At 42.2% G+C, this 19,083-nt stretch overlaps 1 protein-coding gene and 1 pseudogene across 6 annotated transcripts in view; one reads left to right on the top strand and one right to left on the bottom strand.

The window, feature by feature from the left end:
• Positions 1-19,083, bottom strand: part of CACNA1E (calcium voltage-gated channel subunit alpha1 E) — a 587,464-nt gene that overhangs the window by 409,136 nt on the left and 159,245 nt on the right. For 3 of the 6 annotated variants that reach the window (XM_053209400.1, XM_053209399.1, XM_053209401.1), the window contains exon 1: positions 11,038-11,194. The exons of 2 other annotated variants lie outside the window; for them this stretch is intronic. The gene's annotated coding sequence lies outside the window, so the exon portion shown is untranslated. Of the gene's footprint in view, positions 1-11,037; positions 11,195-19,083 lie in introns of those variants that run through there. One more of the 6 variants, XM_053209402.1, reaches the window with a different exon arrangement.
• On the top strand, positions 7,236-7,626 carry LOC106966787 (60S ribosomal protein L35-like; annotated as a pseudogene).

Genomic DNA, 19,083 nt, shown 5'->3' with positions numbered 1-19,083 from the left:
ACATGACATTTCAAAATTGCCACCATCACCTACCTATATCTTCAAGCTATCCTTTCTCAGTCTGCTCCCCATTTCAGCCCCTCTCATGACCGGTTTTGTTTTTTGCCAGCTACCCATTAATTAAGGGAAGCTTTCTTTTGCTCCAAGAGCCACAATTTCATATTTGCTTCCAGTGATGGTACTGCTCTGTCTTATTCCTAAAGCACTCCCTTTCAGGAGGCTCATTAATCATTGATCACACATATTTCCACCTGCCTAGCTTTTCCTTCTTTTTTAAACACTGACTGCTTGAGTTTTAGGATTGCATAAATTGCCATTCAGTGGATGTTGGTCGGTCATCCACTCTGAAGCTGACTATAGTGGTGACATCTCTGAAATCTCTCTTTTTGGAAAAGCTATGATTTTACCAAGAAGTGAAAGCAATTTTAAACCTTTTAAGATGTCTAAAGAGAGAGTGATCCCTGTGGACTAGAGGAATCAGAAGGATGGAGGAGGTGAGGATTGAGATGTTCTTAAAGAATAGAAAGAATAGGAAGGTCGTATTTGGCCAAAAGGAAACTTATATGCAAAGGTAAGAAGGTTGAAGTTAGTAAGGCTTAGTCAAGTATCAGAAAACAGATTTCCAGTGGCAAGGCACCAGGGTGGCTCAGTCAGTTAAGCGCCTGGCTCTTAATTTCAGCTCCGGTCAAGATCTCACGGGCTCATGAGATTGAGCCCCACGTGGGGCTCAGTACTGACAGCACAGAGCTTGCTTGGGACTCTCACCCTCTCTCTCTGACCCTCCCCACACTCGCCTGCTTTCTCTCTCTCTCCCTTTCTCTCTCTCTCTCTCAAATAAATAAATAAACATTTTAAAAGATTTTCCCTGTAGAGAAAAATGGGAGGTAAGATCAGAAGATCAGATCATCTTAATGTCGAATGAAAAGACACTGAGATTGTATTCTGGAAGCACCAAACTGCCTGGGCTTTACACCTTCTTCTGTGCTGACCTGCCATGTAATTTTCTTAAGAATAATATTCTGTGCCTATCATCCTAGGGTCAACAAGAGGCTCTCCTTCATTTACCCAGCACTTGGCCCAGGATAGATCTGTCTCTCCACCACACACACACACACACACACATACACACACACCTGTAATCATTAACCAAATTCCTGGGCTATGGCACTTTCTGGCAGACAATTTCAGCAGCTTTCTGTTCCACCTAGGAGTCAAACCCAGTCTGCATATATTATTCAACCAGAGCCTTGAAGACATTCCGTAAGCCAAGAATTTACTGCACTCTATTTTCCAGACACAGTTCACTACAGGACTGCCTTGGCCCCTAGCCCCACATGTGTCCCGACCCCTACAAGGTGTTTCAGAATACTAGGGGGAGCTTGGTCCACCTGTGACTCATCCCTGAGACACAGGGTCTCCAGGTCCAGGGTCTCCTCAGTTTTCATCTACATGGTGAGTCCTAAGCTGAGCTGGTTCTCACAAAGAACACCCCAGGATACAACTCACAATCCCTAGAGTGGGTTTCTGAACCCAGGCCACTGGGCCTCATCTCTAGACTTCTGGACCCTGCCAGAGAGCATTCCTGGGGCTGTGTGGTTATGACTCCTGCCATGGGCTGAGTTTGTCCCGCTCTGGTTCATATGATGAAGTCCTATCTCTCAATGTGACTACACTGGGAGATAGGGTCATTAGGAAGTAATTAAGGTGTCAGAAAGGATGAGATCATAAAGTGGAGTGCTGGTCTGACAGGATTAGTTACCTTTTAAGAAAAGACACCAGAGAGCTCTTGCTCTCTTTCTGTCTCCCCCTCTCTTTCTGCCATGTGAGGCCACAGCAAGAAGGTGGCTGTCTGCAAGCCAGGAAGAGAGCTCTCACCAGACACCAATTCTGCCAGCACTTTCGTCTTAGACTTCCAGCTCCAGAACTGTGAGAAGTACATGTATGTTGTTTAAGCCACCCAGCCTAAGGTGTTTTGTCATGGCAGCCCAAGCTGACTAAGACAACTCCTATTTCCAGAGTCACACCCAAGTTACAGACCTGGGGCTGCAAACACCCAGTCCTAATATAGTAATGCTGGAAATAGCAGCATACAGATATCTTTATACAATTTCCCTTTTGCTTATTTTCATTGAAGACTCCACATGTCTCAAACTTTTCTGGATCTCCATCTCTGTCCTCCACCTCTACCTCTGGAAATATCACCACCCTCCTCATTCAAATCCATTGGTGCCCCCTGTGACTGTCCCTGGACTGATTCACTCACCCGTGCTAATGCAATAGCTAGTAAGTTCTTCCACCCAAGTAAGGGGATGCTAAGAGTCTACCAAAGGCAACACTACATATGCCCGAAAATAAAAACATCTTACATTTTACCTGGTAATTTCAGGTGCTTGACAAGCTAATGGTTCCTTAGGAAACCCCAAAGCACAGCCCACAGAACCTTGCCCTAAAAATCTAAAGGTGATCACCCAATAGGGGGATGGGCAATCAGATCATTAGGAATGTCTTGGTTTTTCCAGCTTCTCTCATGGGGTTCTCTAGTGGGCTCCTTCCCCAGCTTGGAAAGAGAAAGGCCAGACTTTACAAACAGCAACACAAGTCACCCAGAGTTTCCCAGATACCTCTGGCAGCAAGGACTGAGCAAGAAAGGGTGTCAGTAACCACCCTGATATGTACTGGTGGGCCACAAATGACTGGCCATCACAGCTGCCAGCTTGTTAGCCCCTGTGGCCAGCCCTTACCCCACCCCATGTGCATACCAGACCTCAGATTGGGTAGGAATAAATTGACCCTGCTCTGTAATCCTGACCTTGCCTTCCTCCACTTCTCTCTATAAATAGACAGATTGCCCTTTGAAGCAGATCAGTGCCAGCCCCCAGCCACACACATCCAACCTCCCCCATCCCCAGTGCCTAGCCCCTAGCCTCCATCCCTACCTAAGCACAGGGAGTCAGGGTGAGTGGGGAAGCTGCCTCAAAGAGAAGACAATGGGGAGTCTTGTGGAAACCATCCCTGATGACATAGTTGGGGTATTTTTTTTTCATTTTGGTAACATTGACATACATAAAATTCACCACTTAAAAGTATACAATTCAACAGCATTAAGCATATTCACAATGTTGTGCAACCATCACCAAGTTACAGAACTTTCTCATTACTTCAGAGGAAACTCTACTCATTAAGCAGGCTTTTGCCAATCCCCCTGCCCCAGCTCCTGCAACCACTAATCTGCTTTCGGTCTCTACAGATTTGCCTATTTTGGGTGTTTCATATAAACAGAATCATACAGTATGTGTCCTTTTGCCTTTAGTTTCTATGATGATGTTTTGAATCTGTCTTTATGCGTGTCTGATAGACCCAAACGTCAGCCTTAGACAACCTTGGGAAACATGGCCCACCTGCCTCTAGACATAGAAGGTCGGCACCCCTCAGCCTAAGCACCCCAGTCAAAGTCCTGTGAAGCTTCAAGAGATGTAAATCAAAGGTGAAGGCACAGCTTGCCCAAATGAAAGTCTTCAGCTTAAAGGAAATAACAGAAAGGCAAAAGAAAGGCCCAGGACAGGCAAGGAAGGCTTCATGGAAGGAGCAGCACTGCTCTGTCCTGGAAAAATGGTCAGGAACACAGGGACAGCATTTAACCCCAACATGTGCATGTTCCCAAAACTCTACCTCCACCTCTGACTTTGCCCCTTAACTTCTGATTTGTGCATCCAGCTACCCACACGGCATCTCCACTTGGATGCCTGATAGGTGTCTCCAAATTAACACTTTTGACTTCCCTGCTCTTTACATTCTTACAAATCTGCTTTTCCATCATTGTCTCTTGCCTCAGTAAATGGCACCGCTGTTCACCCAGGTGCTCAAGTCAAAAACCTTGGGAATCATCCTTGATTTCCCTCTTTCTTTCCTTAACACCCCACATTCAATCCATCAGCAAACTTACTGGCTCCATCTTCAAATATATCTAGAATCTTAACCATTTCTCAACAACAGCATCAATGCTAAGCTGCAACAAGCCACCATCATCTCTCACCTACACTACTGCAACAGCCTCCCAACCCACCTCTTGGCTTCCACCCCTGTCCCACTAAAGGCTATTACTTACAAACAATTAGCATGATTCTTTCATAATGTATTGTTCAAAACTTTCCAATGACTTCTCATCACATTTAGAATAAAATCTGTAACTTCAGCCATCACCTGCAAGCCCACCATGATTGGTTGCTAATTGCTTCCTTTATTGCTATCCCTCTTCCTTTATTCACTGTACTTTAGCTACACTGTCCTCCTTGCTCTTCCTGGAACATCTCCTGCCTCAGGGCCTTTGCACTTGCTGTCTTCTCTGACTAAAACACTCTTCCCCATGATACCTGGCTTGCTCCTCTATTCAGATCTTTTTCATGTCACTTCCACAGAACAGAAATACCTTCTAAAACTTAAACACCCCCTTTCATTGTGTTTTATTTCTTTACAGTGTTTTATTTTTCCAAGAACTAATAATTAACTTGGCAAAATAATGTATACACATATACACACATAAATGTTATTTTCACAAAATTGATTACTTGGTAACAAATAAATATACACAATATGTACATACACACATATAGATGTATGTACCTTCCCTATTAGACTATAAACTCCATGAGGGCAACTTGTTTACCTTATTCACCACCGAATCTTCAATGTATACAATAGTGTCTGGCATATAATAGAAACTTATTCAATACTTTTAGCAAGAAAATGAACATGAATGAGTGTAAATTGGGTATGACGGGGCCACAAAGAGAGCATTTGTGCTATAAGTAGAAGTCAGGGAGTGGGAGGAAACAGACCTCTTCTTCAAACTCCTTACCTTAAGGCGATAAAGGTCTTCATTACCTGGCCCCTCCCATATTTCTGACCTCACACATTTCATCACATCCAATCCATGGTGCCCTGGTCACTTGCCCAGCCCCCATACACTCTGCACACAAAACTGCTGCTTCCTGTTTCCCAGACAGCCAGGCTCTTGTACCCCTCTACATTTTATACTGCTCCCTCTGTTTTCATTTCCCTTCACACTTTTGTTCTCCTGCCATTGCCTGCTCACCTTCCAAGCTTGGCCTGGGATGTGAACAGCCTTCCTAACAGCCCCAGGAAGAGCTGGCTGCTACCCCCTGCTCTGCCCCCACCCATGGTACACAGAGTTCTAATAGCACATATCACACTGCATTATAATGACCTGTTTACAGGTTTACCTCCCTTATTAGACAGTGAGCCCAAGGGAAGGGATCCCATTTTTACATTTACATTAATATCCTGCTTTACATTTAAATGTCTCTTCCCTTGCACAGAACTTGGTTATTACCAGGTATCTCAATCCTTGATGAATAAATGATTCAACCAATTAACCAAACTAGAATTCCTCTTAAGTTCACCAATCTTTGCTAATGGCATCCCTCTGTCTAAACCAATTATGACTCTCAGAAAGCCACAGAATTGTCACTGGTGTTAAAAGTGAAGTAAATCTTCAGACACTTTCTATGTGTATTTCAGGGCTTAGTATGAGTATTTCACAGCTCCCTCATACCCAACTGAATAAACTCATGAACAGCCTTTAAGGTCTTCCATAATCTGGCCTCAACCTGCCTTTTTTTGACTTAACCCCTACCTAACACCCATCACGGTCTTTACATTCCAACAAACCAAAGTTCTCGTCTTTCCCAAAATGTACACTTTCCAATATCTCTGCTTTTCCATTGGTTGAGAATCTTCTTTCTTCTCTCCCATCACTGCTTTTGAGATTCTACTCAACTTCAACACTATTTATTCGTTCATGCCACAGGTATTCACTAAGTGTGTACTACGTCTGGCATCATTCTGCTGGAGACATTTATAACAGTTCACGCAGCTGAATGGGACACATAAGTCCCCTTCCTTCATGGGGCTTTCCTTTCAGGTGAATATCTACACACTGCTTTCACAGAGTTTATAATCTAGTGGGGAAGAAAAATGTATGGGTTGGGGGTGGGGCTGAGAGGAGTGGGTGTGTTTGCCAAGCAATGACTAACTATATAAAAAAGAATATTGATTAAGCTGTGTAGTGAAATAGAATGTGATAGGAAAGGGGCACTCCTCAGCTTGGGTGGTCATAGAGGGCCTTCCTGTGGAGGTGATATTTGAGCACAGACCTGAATGAACTCAGGAAAGACAACTAATAAATAGCAAACAAATAAATAAGTTTGATTATGATAAGCACCACAACAAAATGCCAGGGTGATATCACAGAGTAGTCATCTGTAAGGTGAGGGCAGCTACTTTAAATGGGGTGGCACCTGGGTGGCTCAGTTGGTTGAGCATCTGACTTTGGTTCAGGTCATCTCATGAGTCATGGGTTCAAGCCCCGCGTCAGGCTCTGTGCTGACAGCTCAGAGCCTGGAGCCTGTTTCGGATTCTGTGTCTCCCTCTCTCTCTCCCCTCCCCTGTTCTCTCTCTCTCTAAAAAATAAATAAACTTTAAATAAATAAATAAATAAATAAATAAATAAATAAAGTGGTCAGGTAAGACCCTCTGGGGAGATACCATTTGAGCTAAGACTGAAGGATGCAAAGAAGGAGCCAACCATGAAAGTGACCAAGGGATGCCTATTCCAGAAAGAGAGAACATTATCCAAAGGAGTACGGAAAGAAGAGCCTGGGATACTCCAGGACCAGAAAGGAGACTGGCAGAGCAGGCCTGCTAGGAGGAAAACATGTTGGTACAAGGCAAGGATGGACAGGTGGTCAGGAGCAGATCAGGTGAGGCCCTGCAGGCAATGGCAGAGAGCTGGGAGTATGCCAGTCTTCACCTACTTTCTGTCAATCTATTTCTACCATTCAGCCTTTCTCAAGGTGTCTTGATAATGGAAGACTAGTATACAGGAAGAAGAGAGAGGCCGGAGTATTCCCCTCTTCTTGGTTTCAATTGGCATTTTACAACAATGGTGGCATCTCCTTTGTCCTTGCAGCTTCCCACAAGACATCCCCTCCCTCTAAGGTCACAGCTCCCAGCAGGCAGGATGCATCATGGTTGAACAGCTTCTAGGTTCTGGGGTTTGGGTCCTACCAATCTAGAGTTAGAAGCGGTTTCCTGCTCTGGTTGCCTCCCATCCTCTATTTCATCTATGTAACAAAATCTTATATTAATATTCCTTGTTGGAAATATCTAAAATTGTTCTCTTCCCCAAGGAGCAGGTGGCAGCAGCTTGTGTAGCCATGGCCAGGATTGAGGCTCAATACCTTCATAGCAAGAAGAGGGAGCTGTCTAAACAGCTAGAAAACCTGAAGATGGAACTGTCCCAGCTGTGTGTCACCAAAGTGACAGGCCACACAGCTTCCTTCCAAACTCTCCAAGATCTGAGTTGTTAGCAAATCTATTGCCCATGTTCTCACTGTCATTAACCAGACTCAGAAAGGGAACCTCAGGAAATTGTACAAGGGAAAGAAGTACAAGCCCCTGGGGCACCTGGCTAGTTCAGTCAGTTAAGCATCCAATTCTTGGTTTTGGCTCAGGTCATGATCTCACAGTTTGGCTCAGGTTTGAGACCCACATCAGGATCTGCACTGACAGCAAGGGGCCTGCTTGGGATCTGTCTCCCTCTCTCTCTGTTCCCCCCCACACACACACTTTCTCTCTCTCTCTCTCCCTCCCTCCCTCCCTCTCTCTCTCTCTCAAAAGTAAAGAAACATTAGAAGAAGAAGAAGAAGAAGAAGAAGAAGAAGAAGAAGAAGAAGAAGAAGAAGAAGAAGTAGTAGTAGTAGTAGTAGTAGTAGTAGTAAAAGCCCCTGGATCTGCAGCCCAGGAAGACATATGCCAGGTGCTGCCAGCTGACCAAGCACAAAGAGAACCTGAAGACCAAGAAGCAGCAGTAGGAGGAGAGGCTGTTCCCACTGCAGGAATATGTGGTCAAGGTCTGAACACTGACATCAATAAAATGCAAACTGGAGAAAAAACAAACCTGTGAAAAAATATTTCACTGACTAATATAAGAAGCCACATAGGTTTTGTGAGCAGAGGAGTGCCAGGATCTTGAATTACCTTTTGGGGAGATTATTCTGGCTGCTGCAAAAAAACTGTTGATAGGCTAGGAAAATGAGCAGAATTTTAAGCCACCTAGAAAGTTCTTTCAACAGTCCCAGCAACAGGTGGTTGTGTCCAGGGTTTCAGTGGTGACAGTGAATACAGTGAAATGGATAGAATAAAGTTCTATGCTGGAAACAGATGCTAAGCAAACCAGCAACAGATTGGATGTCAGAGAAGAGGAAAAAGAGAAGCATCAGTAATGACTCCTCTGGAATTTTGGTTTGACCACCTGGGTGGAAAGTATAGAGATGGAAAGGTAAGGGCAGGGGAAGTTTGGAGGTCAAACAGCATGTCAAATTATCTCCTGCTTCATGAAGCTTCTAGTTATCCTCTCAGTAGGAAGCAATTTCTCCCTCCCTTGTAAAAACAGCATAGTGGAATAATATAATTATATAGCTACATGTCCATCTGACTTACTTCCCTTGCTAGATTGTAATTTGTTGTGGCTCACCATATCTTGTTCATCTTTGTGACTTCCACAGGACCTAGGGCTCTCAGACGTGGAGCCACAGGGCCAAGCACTGAGCTGGCAGCCTAAGAGAATCACCTCTAAGCCAGAGACACCAAGTTCTAATCTCTTATTATACAAAAGGGTATGGCTTTCAGCAACCACTTTGAGCCCGTTATATCTTTCCCCAACTCATAAATTAAACGCATTCCCCTGTTGAAGGGTAGCTGTCACTGACCTTCATGCCCATATTGCTTTTCTGAAGGAATAGAGCACATGACTATTCTTTCCAGCAGGAAGGACACACAGAGACTCAACAAATAGCTACTGAACTGAATCAAACTGGCACCACCAAACACCACGAACAGCATGGCTTCTTTTAAAAGCTCTCTCAACTTTCTCCAGTTTCCTAACCTCTCATTTCTGGCCATCCCTGAATTCACTGAAGCCAATCCCCACAGTGACATGAATGGCCGCAGGAACGCTGGGTCCATAACTGATCCTCTTCCCTTGGGAAGGTGAGGCAAATCCCCTGGGCCCTTTGCTCATCTGAACAAAGAACACAACAGTCCTGCCCTGTCTCCTGCTTCTGAGAGCCATTGTAAGGAGTGGCCATCATTTATGCAGAGGGGGAGGCCTCAAGAAGGAGTCTCCTGGAGAAATGGAAAACAACAAGCGTTCTGCTTCTCACCTCTCCCATCCCAATACAGAGTCTGCCTCTCCTAATATCATCTTTCTTGTGGCTGCAGCCACTTCAGTCTCTTCCTTCAGTTCCTTCCACTGCCTCTTCATTTATTTTTTGAATTAATTGTAAGCTCTGTGCCCTCACTTGAAGTGCTCTTTAGATCCTACATGCATCCCATCTCATTTCATTCTCTCTCTGGACGCCCTCTGCTCTAAAGCAGGACTGATATCATCCCCACAGCCCAACAGCAAATATTCACCAAGTACCCACTCTGGATGAGACACTGTGCCAGACAGTGTTGATGCAAATGAGAGACATATCCTCCCACAGCTGAGTCTGTCTGAGGACACAGGACAAAAAGTAAGATTCCCTCACTATGCAAGCAGGACCACTACTTTGGGCCTCCCTGTGATACACAACTACACAAGATTTCATGCCATTTCTGCCCAGGATGCTAATTCTCCACATCTCTACATAAAGCTGATCTGTTTTTTTCTGGGTGCTTGCTCTGAGGAGAAACTAAAAACGGCCAGCCAAGAGGACTGGGGCTTGATATCCCATCCGCCAAGAAATCATTAAAAGAACTCTGGGAGCCTAGTAGAGAAGAGAAGACTGGGCTATCATCAAATACTCAGGGGTATTCATGTGAAGGAGGGATGATGAGGCTGGGCTTATCAGGTCCCCAGAGGAAGGCCAGAAGCCAGGAGTGAAAGCTCCCATGGGCAGATTTTAGTTCAGCCCAGTGAAGTATGTTCCAATAGTCAGAAGGGCCTGAGGACAGGAGGACAGCCTCAAGTGGCAATGAGGCCCCTGTCACTGCAGGTGACAACAACCGAAGGGACACTGAGAAAATATAAGCACTGACTAAATGATATTTGCGACAGTCTGTCGTTAATTCTATGAAAATACATTCTCCAAGTGGGAACTGAGACCCTGCCAGGGCAAAATCTTCATTCCATCACTAAAATTACCATGTCCCTTATCTTCTATGTACTCTGAAAATGGGGCAACACTATCTGTACTTCCAGAGAGAGAAGAACTAGCCCTGGGCTAATCACATGAGAGAACTCAGGTGGGAGCTTCACACATCTTTGGCTCTGGTGACTGAGGGAAGCAAGAAAAGTGGTGGATCATTGATTATCCCCAAATCAATTGAAAGCATAAGAACATTTTCTTTTATGCTGCAAGCTGAAAACATAAGCGTGGAAATAAGACCCTTTCCCAATCAGTTTTAAGCTGTAAACCCCAGTGGGAAAGTGATTTGACTGTCAAGAGAAAATACAGGAATGGAAAGCAAGCCCCCTGTCACCATAAGGCTTTTAGAAGAGCAACCCAACAGTTCTTCTGGGTGGCAACAAGGCGCCATGAAGTGACATCTTGCCTTTCCACGAAGAAGCAGAGAATCCCTCTACCTCACTTCATTCACAGAATTGAAGTGTCCAAGGGGTGGACAAGTGAGAGATTCTGGCAGGACTCTGAGAGGCCATGCAGGTTGGCTTCTCAGGCAGATGTCCCCCATGCACATTCAGGGGGCTGGGATATACAAATCTAATGGGGCAGCCCATAGACCAAGCTAGTGTCTGCATCCTTGAGCTTTTTACCCATAATCAGCCCAGGAAGGAAAACAAGAGTCAATCCCGAAACAAAAATTACTCAGTGAACAGAGGCTATGTGCCCTGCCATAGGATAAAAACAAAAGCCAAGAGTAGTCCTCAGTCTGAGAGTGTGAAGGAAGAAGGCAGACACACATAAGAACCTGTAGGAAGTTGCTATCCAATTAACTGGGAGATTTGATTGGTACCTCGGGCCTCAGTGGTTGGGAAAGGCTTCACAGGAGCAGAAGGCCACACAGTGGTGCAGTGCAGAAAACACGTGGTTGTAATTCTGGATATGATTTGAAAAGATGATTCAGATATGCACTGTCCAATAAGGTAGCTTTTAGCCACGTGTGGCCATTTAAATTTAAATAAAATAAAATATAATAAAATAAAATAAAATAAAATAAAATAAGTAAAATTCAGTTCCTTAGGCACAATAGTCCATATTTCAAGTATGCAAAAGTTACCATGCTTAGTTGCTACCATATTGGCCATCGCAGAATCTCCACCATCACAGAAAGTTCTGTTGGACAGTTCCAATACAAATTGTCCTTACCTTCAGTGGTCTTCAAATGCCCTGAATGAATTCTGGACTCACTGCGGTGGCTTAGATGGCCGTTATGGATTGGTCCCTGCCTGGGTCTCAGGACTCATTTTTGCCACTCTGGACCCATACACCATATGCACTAGCAGTGAATAAACTTTTCCTTCTTTCTCACAAGCTCCTCCCCTGCAACAGCTAGCTGAACCATTTCCCCTGACCCTTTTGGCCAAACTAATTTCTTCTCATCCTGCTGGGTTCAATCAAAGCACCTCTTCTCTGGGGTCCCTCTAAGACCCTTTAGGTGAGACAAGATTACCTGCTTTGCAATCTCAGAGAAGGCTGTGCTTTACCCATCATATCCCCACTATCAGTTGTTCACTGGTGTATCCTAAGTCTGTAGAACACTGCCTGGCTCACAGTAAGCTCTCTTTAATTATTTGTTGAATGAACAACTAAATAACTCTTTGTCAGAATTCCTTGTATCATTGTTTGTCAACCATCATAGTTTGCAATTACACAATGGCAGGGAACTTTTTTATCTCATTCATCACCTTATTTTAGTCTCTTCAATATAATAGATAATCAAAATTATTAAGGAATTATGGTAAAAGAAAGGAAGGGAAGAAAAGAGAAATGGGGTTACAAGAAAAGGAGAAAGGAGGGGAGGACAAGCGTAAGGAAAATAAAAGGAAGAGGTAGGTGAGTAAGTGATGAATGCAAAGCTTATACCTTAGGAGACAGGAAAAATGATAATGTTATTGAGAAACAGAATAGCTGGGGAGCTAATGGCACACAGCAGTCAAGCTTTGACTGTACAATGCTGGAACAATCATTTTCCCATCACCAACTCAAGGACAAGCTTATAAAGACTCCCTGAATAGCCCCATCCTTGCCACCCCCACTCCCCAACCCACTGGAATGAGAAACAGAAGTGCAAATTAAGCTTTTTATTACAATTAGCAGCCTAACACAGGCATCACCTGTCTTGCTGAAATGTGATATTTCATCTGAGACACTCATAATCATAGCCCAATGGGGGAGACTGTGAATCAATTCACTGCCTGTTTTTCAACAGCTTTATATGAAATGATTTTTATTCTTTACACTTGCTAGTTATCCCCAAGGAATTCAAGGCAATTTACAAACTTTTAATTCTTTAGACACTCTGGGAGTGGAGGAAGTAAAAGCCTAGAATTTATAGATATGGGAGAAAAACCATGTCACAGGATTAAGTACTCAGACAGGGGAGACTCATCTGTTCCCAGATCCCACCCTTTTGAAGATGAACAGAAGGGCATTATAGTGATATTCCTAAAAGCCATCTGAGCAGAGTTTGACATGGAAATGAGGCTGGAGAGGCTGAAAGTGAGTGAGGTGTGAGGCAGTATTAACAGGTATGTGCATAATCAATGATAAAGAGGAAAGACATGAAGGTGTGAAGACAGAGGCACAGAATAGAACATAGAAAGGCCTGGAAGGGCCCTGAGCCAGAAGCACTTGGAGTGAGCATCACCCAAGCAAAGAAGAAGAAACAGGATGCTGAAGAGAGCATATATTTAAAAAAAAAAAAAGCAAATCCAGAAATCATAATTTTATAGGTAAAGAAGTCAATAACAAGAGATAATAACAAGTGATTTGCCCAAGCCTACACAGTGAGCTAGGATGGAGAGGAAATCAGAACCCTGAGCAGTTTCTTCTACCCTGAGTAGGAAAAGGAGGTAGTGTTTGCCTCATGGCCTTTTGTTCATCACTTCCCTCCGAGAAAATAGGATGGGGGGCAAAACTGGGAGCTTAAGGGAGGTGAAATAAGATTAAATTGTCTATTTAGGAATGACACTAGATAATTAGGTTTGATATTAGATATTGGGTTTGTCCAGCCACATTGCTTTCCAGTTGAAGATGCATACCATATGAATTTTTAGTGTAGGTATATCAGCAGGTATCCCTCATTTTATGGAACAGATATTATATCTCAGTGTCTTAACACAGTAAATATGTATTTCTCATGCACTTTACCATGTTGTGCAGGTAGGCCAAGAACTCTGCTCAATCCAGTCACTCAGAGACCAGACTCCTTCCATTAAAAGCTGTGCTATCCAGCATGGTAGCTACTAGCCACTTGTAGCCATTTAAATTAACTAAAATTAAATAAAATTAAAAATTCAGTACCCCAGTCCTGTTAGCTGTATTTGACGTGCACAGTAAATGCATGGCTACCATATTGGATAGCAGAACTCTAGAACATTTCATCACCACAAAAGTTCTACTCGATAGTGCTCCTCTAGACTGGATCTCTGGCATTCAGCCAGCACACAAGAAGAGAAAAAGCATAGATGATAATGCAGGAAGGGCCAGACCTAGCCAGTCATTACTTTTGCCCATATTCCACTGCCCAGGGCTCCATTTTACATCAATACCTAACTACAAGGGAGAAGAAAGACAGAGAAATGTAGTCAAGCTATATGCCCAGGAAGAGGAGGAAATGACCTTATTGAGTATTTACCAGTTTCTGCCACAGATATATTCTAGCAAATTCCTAAAATAAAAAATTAATTTCCCAACTGAGCTCTGTAATAAAATCAGAATAATGATCCTAAAAAGAGAATATCTCCCCATAGACTATTTTAAATTTTAAACAAGGAAGAGTTAGGATGGTGGTCAGGCTCATACTCAGAATTGTAGTTCTCTAAGGGCATTTTGCCACAGACATACTTTCCTAATTCTAGCACCCCCAAGTGCTCCATTTATTCCCTTTATTTCCTTTCTGTCCCCACCTCCACTCCTACTCCATCATTTATACCTGGCGTAGAGATACTATAATCAAAATTCACAGGGAAGGCAACAAAGAAAAGATAAACAAGTAGTACTACATCACACTAAAAAGCTTCTGCACATTAAAGAACACCACCAACAAAATGAAAAGGCAACACACTGAATAGGAGAAAATATTTATAAATCATATATCTGATAAGAGGTTAATATCAAAAATAAAAAAAAAAAAACTCATACAACTCAAAAGGAAAAAAGAAACCACTCTAACCAAAAAATGAGCAGAGGATCTAAACAGGAATTTTTCCAAAGGAGATACACAAAATGGCCAACAGGTAAATGGAAAGGTGCTCAACCTCACTAATCATTTGGGAAATGCAAATCAAAACCACAATGAGCTATCACCTCACACCTGTTAAAATGGTTATCATTAAAATAACAAGAAATAATAAGCCTTGGCAAGCATGTGGAGAAAAGGTAACCTTTGTATGAAGTTGGTGGGAATGTAAATTGGAGTAGCCACCATGGAAAATAGAATGGAGGTTCCTCAAAATATTAAAAATATAATTACCATATGATCCAGCAACTACGCTACTGGGTATTTATCCCAATGGAATGAAATCACTCTTTTGAAAAGATACCTACACCTTCATGTTCACTGCAGCATTATTTACAATAACCAAACATGGAAATAACCCAAGTGTCCATCAATAGATGAATAAATAAATAAAATATGGACTTCTGAGCCAAGATGGTGACATAAGAAAACCCTGAACTCACCTTCTCCATAGACACACCAAATCCACACCTATATATAGAACAGTTCCTCCTGAAGAACAGAGGGCTGACTTAATAGCTTCTGTACAATGAAAGACAGACTACAGGGGCACCTGGGTGGCGCAGTCGGTTAAGCGTCCGACTTCAGTCAGGTCACGATCTCGCGGTCCGTGAGTTCGAGCCCCACGTCAGGCTCTGGGCTGATGGTTCAGAGCCTGGAGCCTGTTTCCGATTCTGTGTCTCCCTTTCTCTCTGCCCCTCCCCCGTTCATGCTCTCTCTCTGTCCCAAAAATAAATAAACGTCGAAAAAAAAAATTAAAAAAAAAAAAAAAAAGACAGACAGACTACAGAGAGAATGGCAAAAGAGACCGAGGTAACAAAGGAAACCTTCATCCCCAACATTGCAAACTGCAGTGGGGAGGAATAGTACTAAGAGACTGTGAGTAGATTCACTTGCCCCAGGGCACAGAAAAAAAAATGCCGCAGTTTGAATTTAAGAAACAAAACAGATGAACATAGTGAGGGGGAAACAAAAGATGCAAATCAGGAAACAGACTCTTAACTATAGAGAACAAACTGAGGGTTGTTGGAGAGGAGGTGGTCAGGGAGACCGGTTAAATAGGCGATGGGTATTAAGAAAAGGTACTTGTGATGAGCACTGGGTATTGTATGTAAGTGATGAATCATTAAATTCTACACCTGAAACTAACTGGAATTTAAATATAAATATGGGGGGGGAATAAAAGAAAATAAAAGGGCAACTAAAATATAAAGGAACCAGCCCTAGAACTCTGCCAAATGTGGGGTAGCTGCTAGAACTCTCTTCAGGTTGAAGAAGTTGGTGGGAGCCACCGTTTACATTTCCCCTCTACTTTGACAGTATGGATGGGAGCAGAGACCAGCCAGCCTAGCACCTTAGTGAGCCACAGGCCTCTAGGCCACACTAACCCAATCCTCCTATCACAGTGGCCCCAGTGCAGGAAACCCCTGGTCAGTGCTCTCTACAGCTCCAGCCAGATCACCAAGATGACCCAGGCACAAAGCATTCCAGAACCACTCCTAGCTCATACCACTTCAGCTCCAGACAAGTAACAAGGACATCTTCAATACAGAGTGCCAGGACCCATCAACCCACACCCTACTTCACCTCCAGCTACCCCACCAGGACACCCCATGCACAGAGTGCCACACAACACCCTAGCCTGTACCTATGTCAGCTTCAACTGTCCTCCCAGGATATCTTCTTCATGGAGAGCCCCAGCACTCCACCAGCAAGTACCCACTTCAAGTTCAGCTGTCCTGCCAGGGAACCCTCGGGCCACCCTGGCCCATGCCCACTTCAACTCTAGTCATCCTACCAGGGCAACCACAGCATGAAGTGCCCCAGAATCCACAACCCAAGTCAGCCACTACTCCAGCCAGCCAGCCAAAATTACCAGGCACACACAGTCTGCACAGGGGTGACCATACACCAGACAATTTCTTCAAGTTTAGGAGAAGTAGCTCTTCTGTCTAATTAATAGAAACAAACATAGAAAGTCAAGCAAAATGAGACAGAAGAATACATACCAAATGGAAAAAAAAAAAAAAAAACAAGACAAAACCTCGGAAAATAAGCTAAATGAAATGGAGATAACCAACTTACCTGATAAAGATTTCAAAATAATGGTCATAAAGATGCTCACTGGAGTGGAGGGAAGAGTAGATGAACATAGTGAGTACTTCAAAAAAGACAAAAAACATATAAAAAAAAGAACCAATAGTAGTTGAAGGATACAAAAACTGAAATGAAAAATACACTAAAGGGACTCAACAGTAGATTAGAGGATGCAGAAACAGATCAGTGATCTGGAAAACAGGGTAATAAGAATCACCCAAGCTTAACAGCAAAAAGAAAAAAGAATAAAACAAAATAAGAATAGATTTCTTGAACATCAAGCAAACAAACATTGCATTATAGGTGTCCCAGAGGAAAAAGAAAAAGAAAAAGTGGCAAAAAAAAAAAAAGTTCTTTGAAAAAATAATAGCTAAAAACCTCCCTAACCTGGGGAAGGGAAACAAACATCCAGATTCTGGAAGTACAGAGAGTTCCAAACAATATGAACCCAAGCAGGTCCACACCACAACACATATTAATGAAAATGTCAAAGTTAAAGATAAAGAGAATTTTTAAAGCATCAAGAAAGAAGCAACTAGTAAACCACAAGGAAAACCCATAAGGCTATCAGTTAGGTTTTCAGCAGAAACTTTGCAGGCCAGAAGGGAATGGCATGATATATCAAAGTGCTGAAAGGAAAAAAAAAAACCTACAACTAAGAATACTCCACCGGACAAGGTTATCTATGACAATTGAAGGAGAAGTAAAGAGTTTCCCAAACAAAAGTTAAAGGAGTTTATCACCACTAAACTGGCCTTATAGGAAGTGTGAAAGAGACTTCTTTAAGTGGAAAAGAAAAGCCTATAATTAGGAATAATAAAATTATTACACAACAAGAGGATATAACAGTTGTAAATATCTATGTACCCAATACTGGAGAACTTAAACACATAAAGCAAATACTAATAGACATAAAGGAGAAAATTGACAGTATTACAATAATAGAAGGAAACTTTAACTCACATCAATGGATACATCATTCAGACAAAAAAATCAGAAAGGGAACAGTCTGTGAATATCACATTAGACAAGGTGAACTTAACAGGTATATATGGGTATATATCCCAAAACAACATAATACTATTTCATTTCAAGTGTACATGAAACAGTCACCAGGATAAATCATATGTTAGGCTGCAAAATAAATCTCACTAAATTTAAGAAAACTGAAATCATATCACACATTTTTTCCAACTACAAAGGTAGGTGGAAACAAGAAAAAAAAACTGGAAAAAAACACAAGCACATGCAAGTTAAACAACATGCTACTAAGCAACCAGTGAGTCAATGAAGAAATCAAAGAGGAAAGAAAAAATACATGGAGACAAATGAAAATGAAAACAGTATAGTCCAACATCTTTGGGACACAGCAAAAGTAGTTCTAAGAGAAAAATGTGCAGTGATATAGGCCTGCCTCAAGAAACAAGAAAAATCTCAAATAAACAAGCTAACCCTACACTTCAAGGAACTAGAAAAGAACAAACAAAACCCAAAGTTAGCAGAAGGAAGCAAATAATAAATGTAAGAGCAGAAATAAATGAAATGGAGATTTAAAAAAACAATAGAAAAAAATCAATGAAACCAAGAGCTGGTTCTTTGAAAAGATAAAATTGATAAATCTGTTACCAGACTCATCAAGAAAAAAAGAGAGAGAACCCAAATAAATAAAATCAGAAATCAAAGACGAGAAATAACCAACACCACAGAAACATAAAAGGCTATAGAAGACTACAATGAAAAATTATATGCCAACAAATTGAACAACCTAGAAGAAATGGATAAAATCCTAGAAGCATACAATCTTCCAAAACTGAATCAAGAGAAATAAAAAATATGAACAGGCCAATTGGCCTAGTAACAAAATTGAACTCGTAATCAAAACTCTCCCAACAAACAACAGTTCAGGACCAGAGGGATTCATAGATAAATTCTACCAAACATTTCAAGAAGAGTTAATACCTATTCTCCTCAAACTATTCCAAAATATAGCAGAGGTAAAAAAAGCTTCCAAATAAATGCATTCTATGAGGCCAGCATTACCCTGATAGGAAAAGAAAGAAAGAAAGAGAGAGAGAGAGAGAGAGAGAGAGAGGGAGGGAGGGAGGGAGGGAGGGAGGGAGGGAGGGAGGGAGGGAGGGAGGAAGGAAGGAAGGAAGGAAGGAAGGAAGGAAGGAAGGAAGGAAGGAAGAAAGAAAGAAAGAAAGAAAGAAAGAAAGAAAGAAAGAAAGAAAGGGAGGGAGGGAGGGATAGAACACTACAGGCCAATATCTCTGATGAGCACATATGCAAAAATCCTCAACAAAATATTAGCAAACCACATTCAACAATAAATTAAAAGGACCATTCACCACAATCAAGTGAGATTTATTTCAGGGATGCAAAATGATTCAATATCCATAAATCAATCAATACGATACACATTAACAAAATGAAAGATAAAAATCATGTGATCATATAGATACAGAGAAAGTATTTGAGAAAAGCAATATCTGTTCATGGTAA

This window comes from Acinonyx jubatus, chromosome E4 (genome assembly GCF_027475565.1).
Source record: "Acinonyx jubatus isolate Ajub_Pintada_27869175 chromosome E4, VMU_Ajub_asm_v1.0, whole genome shotgun sequence".
NCBI lineage: Eukaryota > Metazoa > Chordata > Mammalia > Carnivora > Felidae > Acinonyx > Acinonyx jubatus.
This window is presented reverse-complemented; position numbering and strand designations above follow the sequence as displayed.